Raw genomic sequence first — 17,644 nt, 5'->3', positions numbered from 1 at the left:
GCTCAAAAGTGGTCCCCAGACTTTGGTCGGGAGACAGTGGCTATCTGGTGCAGCTGAAGTCACAGGAAAAAACAGTTGACAGAGTAATGGCAGAGTTAGCAATTTCCCAATTTCCCCTTAGTGTTTTACTTTTGAAGACCACACACTTCTCACCCAGGCTCTTTCCTCTTTAACTTTTTTCCCAGGTCAGGTCCAGCACTTCATTCTTTACCTGAACTCAGTTTTCTGCTCACCCTCCACTTAGAGAAGTCAAACCTGTCTACCGCTACCCTCTCCCCCAACCCCATCTCATCGGAAAAGGAGAAAGAAGTAAAAGGAGAAAGGTGGAGAAGGAAAAAGGCAGCCCTCTGTAAGGAACCGAGAAGAGGACTGGGAGACCCACTGAAAATGACTTATCTAAATCCCTTCCAAAAAGAGATTAATTGTAATCTTGCCTAAAAACAAAAAAATCCATCAAGCTGTCTTTGTCTATCCCAACATTGTAGATAAAAAGACAAGGTTCTGGGGCGCCTGGGTGGCGCAGTCGGTTAAACGCGTCCGACTTCAGCCAGGTCACGATCTCGCGATCCGTGAGTTCGAGCCCCGCGTCAGGCTCTGGGCTGATGGCTCAGAGCCTGGAGCCTGTTTCCGATTCTGTGTCTCCCTCTCTCTGCCCCTCCCCCGTTCATGCTCTGTCTCTCTCTGTCCCAAAAATAAAATAAACGTTGAAAAAAAAAAAAATTTAAAAAAAAAAGACAAGGTTCAGAACTATTGAACATCATCGTGTAAAATCCAAATGTTTCACAGGTAAAGCAGGTAGCAAAATAAATTATTACTTATTAATGACTCTTGGCGACAAATTAAAATCTGCTCTCTTCAACCACTGAAATACAAAGATCTCAATTTGATGCTTACAACTAAAAACACATTGTGAGACCAACAAATCAAAGTTTGAGTGCTTTCCAGTAACACAAACTTATCAAATAATCAAAAACTTGGCAATATTTGCCTAATTAAATTCCAACCAGTCTCTCAGTGGAAGGCACCACAATGGCAAAAGTGAAACCCAGTAAGCTGCTGCTGTGTAACAAAGAATATTCAACGAAGGTCCTATGTTCTTAGGAACATGAGCAGCTTCGGCATTAACATTCTTTTTAAAATCCTCACTTTCTTCCAGGGGTGGAGTCTCCCGAAGAATTCCAGGCTAAAATTTAAACAGACACAACGCCAAAACTGAATGATACCACAAAACGCAGACTTCCTTTCAAACAACTCCTACACTCTTTACTTGGAAGAGAGACTAGAGGACAAAGCTCTCATCACTTGCTCTGTTTACACCACAGTGGCCTCAGGACAAGAAACTGTGGGGGTCGTTACTGGCCAACTGGTTGAAGCGCATCACTGCTCATGGAGAATGCCTCAGTTAAGGACGTTTAAAGCAGCCCATTGGACGCTGAGAGGGCTGTGGCATACCAAGTTATTTTGAGCCTCAGACAACGAGGACAGCAAGCAAATGCTCAGAAACCATCACGACACCACAGAGGACAAATACTTTCAGATCCAGGGAGATGTCTGTTGCTGGAGTTTTTGTGGTGCGATGATCTGAAAACCAGACAATAACCCAAGTTATCGTAAACTGAAGCAGGAAGTGGGACAATCAAAGGTCTGAGTCAGTGCAGAACTCCAAACTTCTGCAATGTGGAGCTGCTAAGTTGTGTGAAGCTGTCACGGGACAGGAGGGGGCAGAGAGAAGAGGCACAGCACTCGGGGATGTGCCAGGAGACAGATATGCCACATGAAACAAAGAAAGCCCAGGACAGACTATGACATTCAGTTATCTTTGAGGCATTACCACACACAGCCTTTGGTTGTTCGACTTTTCTCTCCTTTCCATCAGGGGGGCAGAATATATTTCTTTTAAAAGCATACCATTCTTCTACTCTTTCTATAAAGAGTAGAAGCTTATTTGCAGCTTATTTCAAATACTCCTTCACTTAGAAAAAAACAACAACACAAAAACTCCCACCTACAGAGAAAAGCACGCCCTGCTCATGAAAATCTCTCCCTAAAAATCAATGGTAACGAAAGGTAACCAGTAGGGCTGTTCCAGCTTCTCTTTAAAGATGCTGTCTCCGTATCCTATGACGAAACGGTGACAACCTGTAGAAATAAATACTTGCTGCAGTTTAGATGACAATAGATTTGACACATACCATATATAGGTATGCAAGAGTGTCTGCGTGCCACAACCTTCCATCAGTCCTTCATCAATAAGGGTTTTATCCCCGCTTTAATGGTGTACTCTGTGTTCTAGGAGAACACATTATTCACCAATGTCAATAACAGCTACTTCTAGATAGTAAAATTCTAGATGGTTCTCATTTTCATCTTTATGTTTATCTGTTTTTTACATTTTCGCAAGTATGTATTATTTTTATGAAAGGTATTCTTTTTTTTTAATTTACATCCCAGTTAACATATAGTACAATAATGATTTCAGGAGTAGATTCCAGTGATTCATGCCCTACATATAACACAGTGCTCATCCCAACGGGATGTCCTCCTTAATGCCCCTTGCCCATTTAGCCCATCCTCCCACCCACAACCCCTCCAGAGACCCTCGGTTTGTGCTCTATATTTAAGAGTCTTAACAGTATTTTTTTTTTTTTTAATGTGCTGGGAGACAGAATTAAAAGAGATTTTCTTGGGGCGCCAGGCTGGCTCAGTCGGAGGAGCATGTGACTCTTGATCTCAGGGTCATGAGTTCAAGCCCCACCCTGGGCGTAGAGATGACTTAAATACATAGGAGAGAGAGAGAGAGGGGGGGGGAAGAAAGAAAGAAAGAAAGAAAGAAAGAAAGAAAGAAAGAAAGAAAGAAAGAAAGAGAGGAAGGAAGGAAGAAAGGAAGAAAGATTTTTTGATGATTTGGACAAATACAACTGAAAGGATGTTATTCCAAAACATCATCAAAATACAATGAAAGAATCAAATTATAGCAGCAATTAATGCTGGGCCCTGGCCTACATCTTTACAAGCAATAAGCTCCATTCATTTGCAGAGTGTGGCTACCTTCTGGCAACTCCCTCTTTACCTGAGGCCTTCATGAAGTACAGTGGGCACATTATCAAATTTTAGGGATGGGGTCAAATATCCAGACAGAAATAGAAACAGCTGGTCTACCTTTCCACACGGGTTAGCAGAGCTCTCCAGATTAGAGAAGGGGCCCCTAACCCACAGAGCAGACTAATTCTATTTAATTGATCTGAGAAGAAAAAAAAGAGAGAGAGATAGAGAGAGATGGGAAGTTTTCATCAGGGATTAGCATTCACTCAGAAAACTGAGATTTCGTTTGCACCAAGTTAGAAGGCATTTGCTCCTGAGGGAGATAGGACAGAATCAAACATACAACTCCTTTAGGCAGTTTTACACTCATTAAGAACTTTGGAATTCCTGACTGAGGTCTTACAAATCACTACACCCATTAAACAAGAGGTACTGACTGCCATGGAAGAAATAATTTACACAAAGTAATCTAGAAGCCATCAAGTGATGTTAAATTCCCACCAGAGATATACTTTTCATGCCCCTCTGTTTAGGTATTGGCTAATGACCCAATTATTTATACAATATGCAAACCAAAGGCAATAGGGTTGGCTGATTTGTATTTGGTACTGAGGCATGGTCTCTTGGCTCCTAATTGTAAAAAGAGATGACGTGAAAGGTTAATTGGGTCATAAACAAGTCCCTGCGACAAACAGAATCACAGTTCTTAGAAGGGGCACTCTTCATAAACATAACCTAAATCGCTATACAAAGGTTTCTGTGATTTGTATTAGGGGAAAAAGCTGCACTAACCACATAATACATAATTTTGTCAAGGGGATTCATGAAATACTTTACCAGTTTCTTGGAAACTCATTCTAAAATCTATCAACTTAATTCAGTAGAAGTGCTGACAATAATTTTATAATTTGAACACCTGATTTTCAACAACCCCAAAATGAATGTGGCAATGTCTAACAGAGAGCAATGCCCTAGATGAACAAAAACAATCTGACTCACATGCTTGTACACACTGGCCACAGACACAAAACAGTAGTTACGCCTGCAAAATACAAAATTACATGGTGAGCTATGGCTTTCTTCTACTTCCTGTCAAAAGATGCATTCTTATGAGATGCCCACTCACATATATTCCAAAACAAAAATGAAGATTTATCCATGTATCAAAGTCAACGCACATTACAAGTCAAAAATCTTGTCTTTTTGCTATAGATTAGAAAAATCTGCTTCTTTTTCTCTTCAGAGCAGATACGTAAGACAGAAAGTGCTGGGCAAGACCCCTAATGTATCGTCAGAGAAACTCCCACCCCCAACGACAAAAAGAACTAATTAAAGGCTTACCTTCTATATAAAGAAAGTCTTCATTTTATCTTTAACCTAAATGACTCATAAATGTCCTCTACTTTAAAACGAATATGATTATTTTAAAGTTTTTGCTATAAAATACACTGAAACAAAGTACACTTATTATCTAGTGAAGATAAAAAAATGGTTTTCACCCACTTCCATTGCCAGATGCCTAATAGGTCTCAACAAGTCTACTGACCCTTCATTTTGAGAAAGGGAAGAAAAGGAGAACAAAATTCCATCCTAAATATGCGAGATACTGATGAGTGGGACAAGTTAGGAGGAAACAAAATAAACACAACATAAACTTGCAGGATTCTCCCCTTACCCCAGTTGTGCTGTGGAGGTTAAGCTGAGGCTTCAGACAGCAAGACAGCACCCCCGGATTCCCCTTCCTAACAGGCAACAGTTCACCACCTTCTTCATAAAGGTAAGGATATATAGAGCTTGGAGGAATATTCTAAAACAAACCCACAAAACTGAAACTGTCATACAAATGTCAAATATTCAACTGCCTTCCATTCTATCTAGGAAAGAAATCTGCTTCCATAAATGTATATGTATCCTCTAGAGGACTTTCAAACTCAAAGAACAAGTCTCCCTTTCTCATTCCCTCAATCAGAATAAAGAGCAGAAAACATTTAGTAGCATTCCAAATAATTTGTGCCAATTTAGATGATTCATGTATTGCTTTCCCAGACTAAATGGTCTATGGCCAGTGCTTTCAAGTCAACAAGGGTGCGGAGAGAGCAAGACCCAATTACACGTCTGACTCACTGTCTAGCAGTTCTCTCAGCCCCGTGGACCATCCCCCACAAAGGCACCATTTCATTTTGAGGTATAAAATCAAGCCAAGTCTACAAATCCCTTTATATAAAAAAAACAAATAAGATGTCATTACATACACACACACACACACACACACACACACACGACCAAAAACATCAGTTCACAGTACTGATTTCTCAAAGAAAAATTTCAACAGTGTTCTTCCCTTAAAAAGCACTGTAACACTAAATTCTTAAAATAAGAAAATGCATATAAAACACTATCGGGGGCACCTGGGTGGCTCAGCCAATTAAAGCATTAGACTCCTGGTTTCGACTCAGGGCATGATCTCAGGGTTCCCGGGGTTCAAGCCCTACATTGGGCACTGCACCAACAGTGCAGAGCCTGCTTGGGATTCTCTGTCTCCCTCTCTCTCTCTCTGCCCCCTTCCCTGCTCTCTCTCTCTCTCTCAAAACTAAATAAATATTTTAAAAAACATACTATAAGATTATATTTTAAATATCTCACATTTATTGTGTTTATATTTGGCATAACATACAATATGGCGCACTATCTTGAAATCTGGTCTTCCAGTAGAAGAGTAGCTCTTTTTACAAGGGCCCTCATTGATTGGGTGTTTCCATTGATGGCTATAATCTTCTCACATTGGCAACATTTTAATTTAAGATCCTGGGCCCACACTGGAAGGAAAAAAAAAGCTATAGATAGTTACATTTAAATAAAATTAAAAGAAGGACCCATTCTTTTGACAACAGAAAAACGCACGCACCTAGCACACAAACCTCCGAAAGATGTTACTGTTTTCCTTTCTGTAACATGTATACAACATACATGAATTAAGGAGAAAATATCTTTTGAGCTTACTTTTTTTCCCCCCACGTGTTAAACATTTAAACAAAAATAACGTCCTGGGGTGGAGGAGGGGGGAGAAATTCTCTTCTGATGGTCATAAATCTTCCTCTGACACTTTATCAGTAATTATGCCCTCAAATTGAAAGGATTAATGATCTCTGAATGGAAGTGACTATTCAGTTCTGTGGAGGCCACATTCCAAACAAGAATAAGGGGTAATATGAATTCTCCAAGAGCAAAAGAAAGAGTTATTTGACTGCAGAAGTTAAATGACCGAAGATGTATTTCAGACAAGCATGCTACAAAATGATCTCTAAGACTCCAGTTGGGACACCAAAGGAAAGAACGAGACAGAACAAGTGACTGCGGTACTATGTTGCAAAGTACATACCGTGCTTCCCAACCTGTTCATAGGTGTGGGTGCCTCTCCCAGAACTGCTGCCACCAGTACAACAAACGAACCAACAGTTCAGAAAGCACAGAAGTAAACTCAGCAGGCACGATGGCAGGAAAATGCACATTTACCTAAGGTGGCCAAAAGCACGCACTCGGACCGCGGGATGATTAGAGCTACTTAAATAAAGAAGCAACCAATATACTCTGAAAAGCCCAGTCATGACCCAGTTGACCCCGCACATGCCAGAGGGGCACAGGGGTGCAGAAGCAGGTGAAGAAAAGGAACTCACCAGCAAACCAAACCCCAAATTACAGAAACCAAGATAAAAAGCTGTCTACATGTTGATTAAACTCCACAATTTAAAGTCTAACACATTTTTTTTTAAACGTTCATTTTGAGAGAGCGAGCGAGCGAGTCGAGGAGGGGCAGAGAGAAAGGGAGAGAGGGAACCCCAAGCAGGCTCCCCACTGTCAGCGCAGAGCCCCATGCAGGGCTCGAACTCACAAACCGTGAGATCATGACCTGAGCCAAAATCGAGAGTCAGACGCTTAACCGACTGAGCCATCCAGGCACCCCTAAAGTCTCTGATTTATTATAGATCACTAGGACATCTAGTAATAAAAGATCTTTTGACAAGTGTCTCAGAACAAATCTGTAGCCTCTTGCCACGATCCTGAATTTACTCTCAACTCCTCTGTGATTTTAAAGAACAAATGCATACAGTATCTACATTTACCTGAAGTTAAAAAGCATACAAAAAGTTGTATTACACAAATGTGATAAAGGCACAGACAAAAATGCATGAGAAAAAGAAAGAATAAAATCAGGACAGTGGTTCCTTGGAGGTAGAGAAAGGCGCTGCTGTTAGGGCGCATTACCCTGGATGTTTAACTGCACCACAGAATTGGCAAATATTCCATTTCTCCAGGGTATTGTAGGAAAGTACATATGGGTATTTGTTGTATTATTCCTGATGCTATTGTTTTTATACCTGAAATATTCACATCAACTTTTTTTTTTTTTTTTAATGTTTTTATTTATTTTTCAGACAGAGAGAGACAGAGCATGAGCAGGGGAGGGTCAGAGAGAGAGGGAGACACAGAATCCGAAGCAGGCTCCAGGCTCCGAGCTGTCAGCACAGAGCCCGACGCGGGGCTCGAACTCACAGACTATGAGATCATGACCTGAGCTGAAGTCGGACGCCCAACTGACTGAGCCACCCAGGCGCCCCAGTATCAACTTTTCAAACAAGGAATCAGATATTTGACCACAGGTGGTTGTAAGACACACAGAGCAAGTCCACACCGCCAAGTATGCACCTACACAAGGAGCTGGTTTCAGGCGGGCAGACCAAGACCCTCTTCAGAGTTCACAGCCCAAGTGGGTTGATTACAAGGCAAAACCTTCCGGAGGGAAAAGAGACAGTGAAAGCGATAGATTTTATTCTCCCGTCTTTGAATACTAAATCACTCTATCTGTTAACTGTTGAGAGGGAAGAGGGTGCCGCCCGAGGATGCCAGTCAACACCAGCACGCCCTGCCAGTTTAATTTAATGGCATTATTTTGCCTTGCTTTGCAATTACTCCCACATTCCCCAGGGAGAAACTAATGGATTCCTAAAAATAAAATGGAGCTTAAGTGAATCACTTAGGATGTTTTGGCTCCCAACGTAAACTGGCTTAAACAAAAAGCAAATGCACTGGCTCAAAGGCCTGGACTTCTGGAGGCCTCGGGGCTTGCTTCTCTGTCCTCCACCCTGTGTGGCTTCTTGCTCAGGCTGCAGCCACAGCAGATCTCATGCCAGCACATAACAACGTCCAGAGGAAGAGAGAGAGAGAGCGCGGCAGGCTCTTCCTCTAGCCCTGTTTTAAGTAGGAGACGACTTCTGCCAGAAGTTCCTGGCAGACCTGCCCAGGAGTCTCATCTGCCAGGGCAGGATTACTGGGCCGTTCCTGAAACCATCCTTCCCTCCAGGTGACAGCCAACACTGGCTGAGGAGTCACTCGTGGACAAGGCGGGGATGGGACTGCCTCTAATGGGGCCTACCCTGGAGCTCCTACACGGGAGATAAATGGGATGCAGGATACGGATCCAACCCTAATGTCTGCTCTGCTGATATTTACTGGGAACAGCCTGAACAATACTGTGTTCGTCTGAGGATGAAATTAATCACTGTCGTTAGGAATTTATATATATGGCTATAGACTCAAAAAGCAGACGACCAAATGAATTGATCCCTTTGAGAAAAGTAGATTAAAAAAAAACGTTTCTGTATTTCCACTGCTCCAACTTAAAGGCACAAAGTCAACTCATTTTAAAGCAGGTAGGTCATAGGAAGTACAGGATAGCACTTACTATATTCTTGTGTCATGGCTGCAGAAATTTAAACATCATTCGCATTAATAATGAATAACCTGAAAAGAAAAATATAAAATAGTTAGAAAACAGTTCAAAAACAGGCAAACAACAGCTAAGTACAAAAGAAATTTCACTAAAATAAAATAGTTGCAAAAAAAAAAAAAGTTTCATCGTTTTTCTGAAAGAGACAAACCAGCCTTTGCAAGTAGGCAGCTGCATTTAAATTAGAAGTCAGAGAAAACATCTGTAGTATTAGAGTATCTCTCAATATTTTCAAGTTCAAATCATCTGCATCTATCGTCAAACAAGCTAAATACATTTTAATCAACTAATATTGCCTTGGACTGCTATCTGTAAAACTGAAAAACGGAATTATTAAAAGGATCTCAAAAACCATGTAGTCTACCCCTTAGAAAACACTACTCACATCACTGCAAATTAAAGTTAGATAAATCAGCTTCAATTAATTTCTAAATTTCTAAACTCAGAGACATGAGGGAAGAGTTCTCAGAAAAAATACACAAAGTGGATTCAAATATTTGATACTGCGTGTTTATTAACACTTTGAATATTCAGCATACCACAGAACGCTAAAGAAACACACCCACACAACTAGGGACTCTACAACACTGGAAAGGCTGTGAATATTTGAAAATGAAAGATGAGAACTATTTCTCTATTCAGGACAAATAACAATATAGCAAAGCACACTCTTAATTAAGAAGAACTTAAAAACATAAAAGTCGATCTCTGCTGTGATGTTTCCTCGGGATGCTGTGCCCTGACAGGGCTGAGGATAGCTACAAATACCATGTCTAATTTCACCTTCCTCAGGGTATGTAAGATTCAGCCATGTTGTTGGCATCTAGTTTGTAGGGAGGAATTTTTTTCTCTACCCTCTCATGTTCAGTTTCTAGAGGCCTGCTAATTAAACTAACAAGGACAAATTAACAGGAGAAAAGGTTTATGTTAATATTTCTACACGCATGGGGATGTCACAGAAAAAAAGTTAAAACCCAAAGAAGCAGTCTGACTCAGGGGCTTAAATACCATTTTAACAACGGGCAATAAATTGTGGAGAAGTGACTAAACAGGGAAAGGGGGATTGGGCTCCTAAGGATGATAAACTGGAAAGATGACCAGGAAATGTATGGTAGATAGGACTGTTTAGTAAGATTATACAGACTGAAGTTTCTCCAGTGGTAAGAAGGGTTCTCCTCTTCCAGGTACAGAGACGGGATGCACCTTGACAAATGGAAATTTATGCCCCATTGTCAGGGGAACGACAGAAAACTCTTCCTGCATCTGCTATTGCTCAGTTTCCTTCACTCAAAATAATCCTTGCGCCAAAGTAGCATATTTTGGGGTGGCATATTATGATCACCTTCAGGTTCATAGAAATAAAAACACCATTAAAAGAAAAGGTGCAAGGGAATGCCAACTGGTGCAGCCACTCTGTGAAACAGTATGAAGGCTCCTCAGGAAATTGAAAATAGAACTATCCTATGACACAGCAATTGCACTACTAGGCATGTGTCCAAAGGATATAGGAATGAACCCCAATGTGTATAGCAGTGCTATCAACAGTAGCCAAAGTATGGAAAGAGCCCAAATGTCCATCGATGGATGAATGGGTAAAGAAGATGTGGCATATATATACAATGGAGTACTACTCGGCAATCAAAAAGAATGAAATCTTGCCACTTGCAACTACGTGGATGGAACTGGAGGGTATTATGCTAAGTGAAATTAGTCAGAGAAAGACAAATATATGACTTCATTCATGTGGAATTTAAGATACAAAACAGATGAACATAAGGGAAGGGAAGCACAAATAACATAAAAACAGGGAGGGGGACAAAACGAAAGAGACTCTTAAATACAGAGAACAGGGGCGCCTGGGTGGCTCATTTGGTTAAGCACCCAAACTTGGTTCAGGTCATGATCTTAGGGTTCATGAGCTCGAGCCCTGCATCAGGCTCTGTTGCTGACAGCTCAGAACCTGGAGCCTGCTTCGGATTCTGTGCCTCCCTTTCTCTCTGCCCCTCCCCCACTCATGCTCTGTCTTTCGCTGTCCCTCAAAAGTAAATAAACATTGAAAAATTTTTTAAACAAATACAGAGAACAAACTGAGGGTTGCTGGAGGGGTTGTGGGTGGGAGGGATAAGCTAAATGGGCAAGGAGCATTGAAGAGGGCACTTGTTGGGATGAGCACTGGGTGTTTTATGTAGGTGATGAATCACTGAATTCTATTCCTGAAATTATTGCACTATAAGCTAAGTAATATGGATGTAAATTTAAAAAAATAAGAAAACTAAACAAACAAAAATAAATAAATAAATAAATGAATAAATAAATAGATAAATAAAATATTAAAAATTTAAATAAAAACAGAGAACACTGAAAAGGAAAAAAAAAAAAGAAACAAAAGGAGGACAGAATTTCTGGCTGGTCTTGGAATAGGGGTAGAGAGAAGGGAGATAAGGAGACAGACAGAAAGAAAGAAGTGGATATACCCTAAGTTGACCCTTCAATGATCCATACCCTTGTATAATCTCCATCCCTAAGTGTAGGTGTGATCTGTAGCTTGCTTCTAACCAACAGAATATGGCAACATTGATGGGATGTTACTCCCATGATTATGCTATAAAAGACTGTCTCAGAAGACTGGACAGTGAGGGATCCTTCTCTTGGCCTTGAGGAAGCAAAAAACCACGTTGGGAATTGCGTTTGGAGAGAGCCCGAAGGCAGAGAACCACAGGTAGCCTCTAGGGCCAAAGGGTGGCCTCCAGCAGATGGCCACTGAGAAGCTGGGCCCACACACAAACAGCCACAAGGAAACACAACAAAATATTATACAGCAGAGGTCAGTCAGCTTTTTCTGCAAGGGCAACATAGTAAATATTTTTGGCTTTTGAGACCAACAGTCTGGGTGCCCTGCTTCAACTACTCAACTTTGCATTTGGAGTGCATTTACACAGATAGGCAATAGGTAAATGAATGGGTATGGCGGTGTTCCAATAAAACTTTACTTACAAAAACAAGCAACCAGCCACAGGCTGTACTTTGCCTACTATACAGTAATAAATATATATGAACCATCGCTAATGCAACAACACAGATGAATCTCACAAACGTAATGTTGAGACAGAAGACAGACACATGAGAGAATACAGTGTATGATTACATTTTATGAAGTTCAAAAATAGGTACACCTATGTAAGTCAGGATAATAGTTACCTCTGAGGTGGGAAGAGGAGTAAGAAGAGATCAGAAAGGGGTGTGATGAGGGAGCATTAGGCAAGCTGGGAGCAAAGCACAAGCTAGCAGAGCATCACCCCCAGGTGAGATACATGTGACATTCCTCAGGCACTCCTGGCTGCCCAAGAACAAAGGAAAGGACAGAAAACTAACGGTTAAACTGATAAGAGTTTCTGTCGGTTTACAAATATCTTAGCGCAATTACAAAAAAAAAAAAAAAAAAAAAAAAGGGCAACCTTATCAATAGCCTAAAATCCAAGAACTCCCTACTGCTGCAACGTTAATGCTTTGATAGAGGGAAAAACAGCCTTAGCTTGACAACACGTAGGCTACAACACCTAGGCGTCCAGTATCCTGTGAGTTTTCGTTAGCATATGAAAATTCCCTTAAGAAACTTCCTTTTGACTTTACCTCCCCCAACTCCAGTATATCACCAGTCACTCTTCACAACCCCAGTGCAGCACTTTCTACCCACAGGTACTGTCCCCGTGCTTTCATTAAATCGCCTTGTTTTGCACCAAAGACGTCTCAAGAATTCTTTCTTGGCCATCAGCTCTGAACCCATCATCACCCCAAAACCTTATCAGAGTAGAACAGGGAATTTTGGTGGGCTGGTAATACTGGATTCCCTGATTTGCGCGGTGGTTTCATGATCATGTTCAATTTGGGAAAATTCATCAAAATGCTCACTTAAGATTTACTTAATATGTGTTATACGTGATTTTAAAAGTAAAATATTTTGAGGAGCCTGTCAGTTAAACATCTGACTTCAGCTCAAGTCATGATCTCATGGTTTGTGGGTTCAAGCCCCAGGTTGGGCTCTGCACTGACAGCCCAGAGTCTGGAGCCTGCTTCAGATTCTGTTGCTCCTTTTCTCTCTGCCCCTCGCCCGCTCGTGCTGTCTCTCTCTCTCTCTCTCAAAAGTAAACATTAAAAAAAAATTTTTTTTAAGTAAAATAAGATATTTTACTTTTGAAAATAAGATATTTTACTTTTTATTTATTTATTTATTTAATGAATAAAGGCCAGTAGTATATACTACAGGCCAGTAGTGTTGTTAGGGAAAAATCTGTTATAAGATGGCCCACAGGACTGATAAGGGAATCCAGTTCTTGTCAGAAGACTCCCCTTCCGGGATTTCCTTCCTACCCTGCTCGCCACAGGTGCCAAATTACTACTACTGAGGGATGCGGAAGTAACAGACTATAAATTGTCCCCTCGGTTGATGCTCTGGGCTCAGATCTCTGGAGAATGATTTCTTCTGGGCCCACCCGTGTAAAATAAACCTCCCTCCTTCCAAGATCTCCAAGTGCCGCTCAGTTCTTCTGCCGGGTGATCCAGACCAGTTTCCGTAACAGTATAAATGGATGTTTTCTCAAAGCCTGGGTTCCCTGGACACGAACCACTCTGATGCAACAGCAAGCCTTGAGCCCTCAAGACGCATGATCCTAGAGCCCCTCTTCAGCTAGTATGATGTCTGCCCAGCAACCAAACCTTTGTTCTGAGTCCCAGGTGAGCTGTGGAGAATGAGCTGTGAGACAGAACACACAGGAGTGGCTGGAAGGGAATGCAATCCAGAGGGAGAGAGGAAAGTAACAGATGGTGGATGAAGAAATTGGTAGAAATAAGCCCCACATTTTAATATAATCTGCTAAATAATCTATACACAGAATAAAAGTCATGTGAGCAGCTTAGAAACACAATTTGGAAGGTGCCCTTTGGACAACAATAATGACATTTTAAAAGCTAACTAGGGCTCTTAAAACACTGTTGAATAGGGGCGCCTGGGTGGCTCAGTCGGTTAGGCGTCCGACTTCGGCTCAGGTCACGATCTCACGGTCCGTGAGTTCGAGCCCCGCGTCGGGCTCTGGGCTGACAGTTCAGAGCCTGGAGCCTGCTTCCGATTCTGTGTCTCCCTCCCTCTCTGCCCCTCCCCCGTTCATGCTCTGTCTCTCTCTGTCTCAAAAATAAATAAACGTTAAAAAAAAAAAAAAAACACTGTTGAATAGATTTGTTTCCAGTACAATTTCTTCCAGTTTTTGAAACTGAAGAAGCAAACCTGACAGATGAAATAGTCTTGACTTTCTAGGTCTGCATACTTCAAACAGTTTCTGTATCTTGACTTCATCTTACCCATCTATACTATGTCTAAAACTTAGATACTTAACATCCCAGGGATGAGAGGAAGCCATTAACTTACCAGGGTTGTGCCCAAATACATTGGGAAAGGGAGAGAATACATAATTGCCATAGACAACAAGACCATGGGCACATTATAAGGATTCACATTCTCTTTGTATGGGCTTGTATCATGAGTGAAACTAAAGAGCAAAGGAGTAAAGAAAAAAAATAAATGAAAAAAAAAAGTGAAACCCATTCACTGTACTGCATTTACTGCATAATTGATAAGTGTGAGAAACTGCACTAGACGCTGGAAATGCGAAGATAATGTTCCCATCTTTAAGGAGCTCACAAGCCTTATACATAGGAAGCTGACAAGCCTGTGCGTCAATAACTTAAATTAAATGTTATAACAGTTACACAATATTCACAAGTGCTATGGAGCTAGAGATTCACAGGAATTATCATGGAGGAGGAGTGGGGAGAAAGGGTGAGGAAAGGAAGTCTTTCCACAGCAGGTAAGAACTGAAATGGGTTTTGAATGATTAAAGATGGTCAAGGGAGGAAGAGGAGAACGGCATCATTCTAGGTAGAGAGACAGTGTGTGCAAAGGCACCGAGGAGTACAAGAAATCTATGGCAGCCAGAACATCTGTAATACAAGGAATAGAGAAGGAGTGACAGGTCTCCAAATATACATTTGTGTCTAGTTTTGACATTTGTAACCATGGTAACGTTTCACAAAATCAAGAAAGTAAATAATTAAAATCAACCAGTATGTGGGGGTAATTCAAAATTAAATACAATCAGTGACAAATGGACTGCATTACAAATGCACAACATAACCACTTACAGGAATGCAGAGGAAAAGAACTAACCTAGCATCTTTGGAGACCACTATCTTGACTATATACTCTGAGGCTAGAGACAAAACAAAGAAAGGAAGAAGAAAGGCCAGAATGAACTCTCTGATGTTGAACTCAAATCAGAGATGAGTTTTCATATATATTTCAGTAGATAATAGATATAGATAGATGTACACTGGTATTGAACTCAAATCAGAGATACCATGCTTTCTAATATATGTATGTATTTTGTAGGTGATAGATGGATACAAGCATACCTTGGAGAGGCTGCAGATTCAGTTCCAGACCACCACAATAAAGTGAATATTGCAATACAAGTCAAATGATTTTTTTGGTTTCCCGGCACATATAAAGTTACGTTTATACTACACTGTAGTCTATTAAAATAGTGTGCAATTGCATTATATGTAAAAAAAATGTACATACATTAATTAAAAAATACTTTATTGAAAAATGCTAACTACCATTTCAGCTTTCAGCAAGTTGTAATCTTTTTGCTAGTGCAGGGTCTTGCCTCAATGTTGATGGCTGCTTACTGACCAGGATGGTGACTGCTGAAGCTTGAGGGACTGTGACAATTTCTTAAAATAAGACAACAATGAAGTCTGCTGCATTGATAGACTCTTCCTTTCATGAATAATTTCTCTATAGCACATGTGCTGTTTAATAGCATTTTAGCAACAGCAGAACATCTTTCAAAACTGGAGTTATTCAGGGGCACCTGGGTGGCTCAGTCAGTTGAGCATCCAACTTTAGCCAGCTCACTGCTGTCAGCACAGAGCCCACTTCAGAACCTCTGTCCCCCTCTCTCTGTCCCTTCCCCGATTGTGCACATTCTCTCTCAAAAATAAACATTAAAAAAAAAATTCAAGTTATGCTCTCAGACCCAGCTGCTGCTTTATCAACTAAATTTAATCCTAAATCCTTTGCTGTCATTTCAACAATCTTCACAGCATCTTCACCAGAAGTAGATTCCATCTCATGAAACTACTTCCTTTGCTCATCCATAAGAAGCAACTCCTCATCCATTGAAGTTTTATTCTGAGATTAAGCAATTCAGTCCCACCTTTAGGCTCCACTTCGAATTCTAATTCTCTTGCTATTTCCACCACATCTGCAGTGACTTCTTCCACTGAAGTCTCGAACCTTTCAAAGTCATCCACGAGGGCTGGAATCCACTTCCAACATCCTATTAATGTTGATATTCTGATAATGACCTCTTCCCATGAATCACGAATATTCTTAATGCTATCTAGAATGGTTAAATCCTTTCCAAAAGGTTTTCAATTTACTTTGTTCAGATCCATCAGAGGAATCACTATCTATGGCAACTATGGCCTTATGAAATGTATTTCTTAAATAGTAAGACTTGAAAGTCTCAATTACTCCTCGACCCATAGACTGCAGAATGCATGTTGTGTCAGCAGACCTGGAACCAACATTAACCTGATTGTACATTTCCAGGTTTGTACTCTCAATGAGCAGTAATATTCTGAAAGGAAACTTTTTCTCTCAACAGGTTTCATCAGTGGGCTTAAAATACTCTGTAAACCATGTGGTAAACAGATATGCTATTATCTAGGCTTTGTTGTTCCATTTAGAGCACATGGACAGAGTAAATTTAGCATCATTCTGAAGGGCCCTAGGATTTCACAATGGTCCACAAGCACTGGCTTCCAATGAAAGTCACCAGTTGTCTTAGTCCTTACCAAGAGAGTCAGCCTGGCCTTTGAAGCTTTGAGGCCAGGCACTGACTTTTCTTCTCTAGCTATGAAAGTCCCAGATGGCATCTTCTTCCAATAGAAGGGTGTTGAGTCTACATGGAAAATGTGTTGCTAAGTGTTGTCACCTTCCTTAATCATCTTAGCTGGATCTCTGGGAGAACTTGCTGCAGCCTCTACATCAGCACTTGCTGCCTCACCTTGCACTTTTATGTTAAGATGGTTTCTTTTCTTAAATCTTATGAACCCATTTCTGGAAGCTTCAATCTTTTTTTCTTCTGCAGCTTCTTCACCTCTCTCAGCCTTCACAGAATTGATGGGTCAGGGCCTTGCTCTGGATTAGGCTTTGACTTAAGGGAATGCTGTGGCTGGTTTGATTTTCTTCTGTGCAGACCACTAGAACTTTCTCCATATCAACAATAAGGCTGTTTCACTTTCTTATCATTCGTGTGTTCACTGGAGCAGCACTTTTCATTTCCTTCAAGAACTTTTCCTTTGCAGTCACAACTTGGCTTTCCGGCACAGGGTGCCTAGTTTTCAGCCTATCTTGGCTTTCCACAGGTCTTCCTAAGTTTAATCTTTCTAGCTTTTCATTTGAAGCAAGAGACACATGACTCTTTTTTTCACTCCAATGCTTAGAGGCCACTGTAGGTTATTAATTAGCCTAATTTCAAACCGTTGTGTCTCAGGGAAGGGAGGCCAGAGGAGAGGGAAAGAGATGGGTGTGGGCTGGTCAGTAACAGTCAGAACACACACGACCCTCACCAGTTAAGTTCACCATCTCATGGGCAGGATTCATGAGGCCCAAAACAATTACAACGGTTACACTTACAAAGATCACTGGTCACAGATCACCATAACAAATATAATAGTAATGGAACAGTATGAAAT

At 40.9% G+C, this 17,644-nt stretch overlaps 1 protein-coding gene across 12 annotated transcripts in view; it reads right to left on the bottom strand.

Moving 5' to 3' along the window:
• SIPA1L1 (signal induced proliferation associated 1 like 1) overlaps window positions 1-17,644 on the bottom strand; it is a 362,478-nt gene that overhangs the window by 171,260 nt on the left and 173,574 nt on the right. For all 12 annotated transcript variants that reach the window (XM_030319459.1, XM_030319465.1, XM_030319461.1 and 9 more), the window contains one exon: window positions 8,783-8,841. The gene's annotated coding sequence lies outside the window, so the exon portion shown is untranslated. The remainder of the gene's footprint in view (window positions 1-8,782; window positions 8,842-17,644) is intronic.

Source organism: Lynx canadensis, chromosome B3 (assembly GCF_007474595.2).
Source record: "Lynx canadensis isolate LIC74 chromosome B3, mLynCan4.pri.v2, whole genome shotgun sequence".
Taxonomy (NCBI): domain Eukaryota; kingdom Metazoa; phylum Chordata; class Mammalia; order Carnivora; family Felidae; genus Lynx; species Lynx canadensis.
The sequence above is the reverse complement of the archived record's forward strand: the minus strand, read 5'-3'. Positions and strand labels throughout refer to the sequence as shown.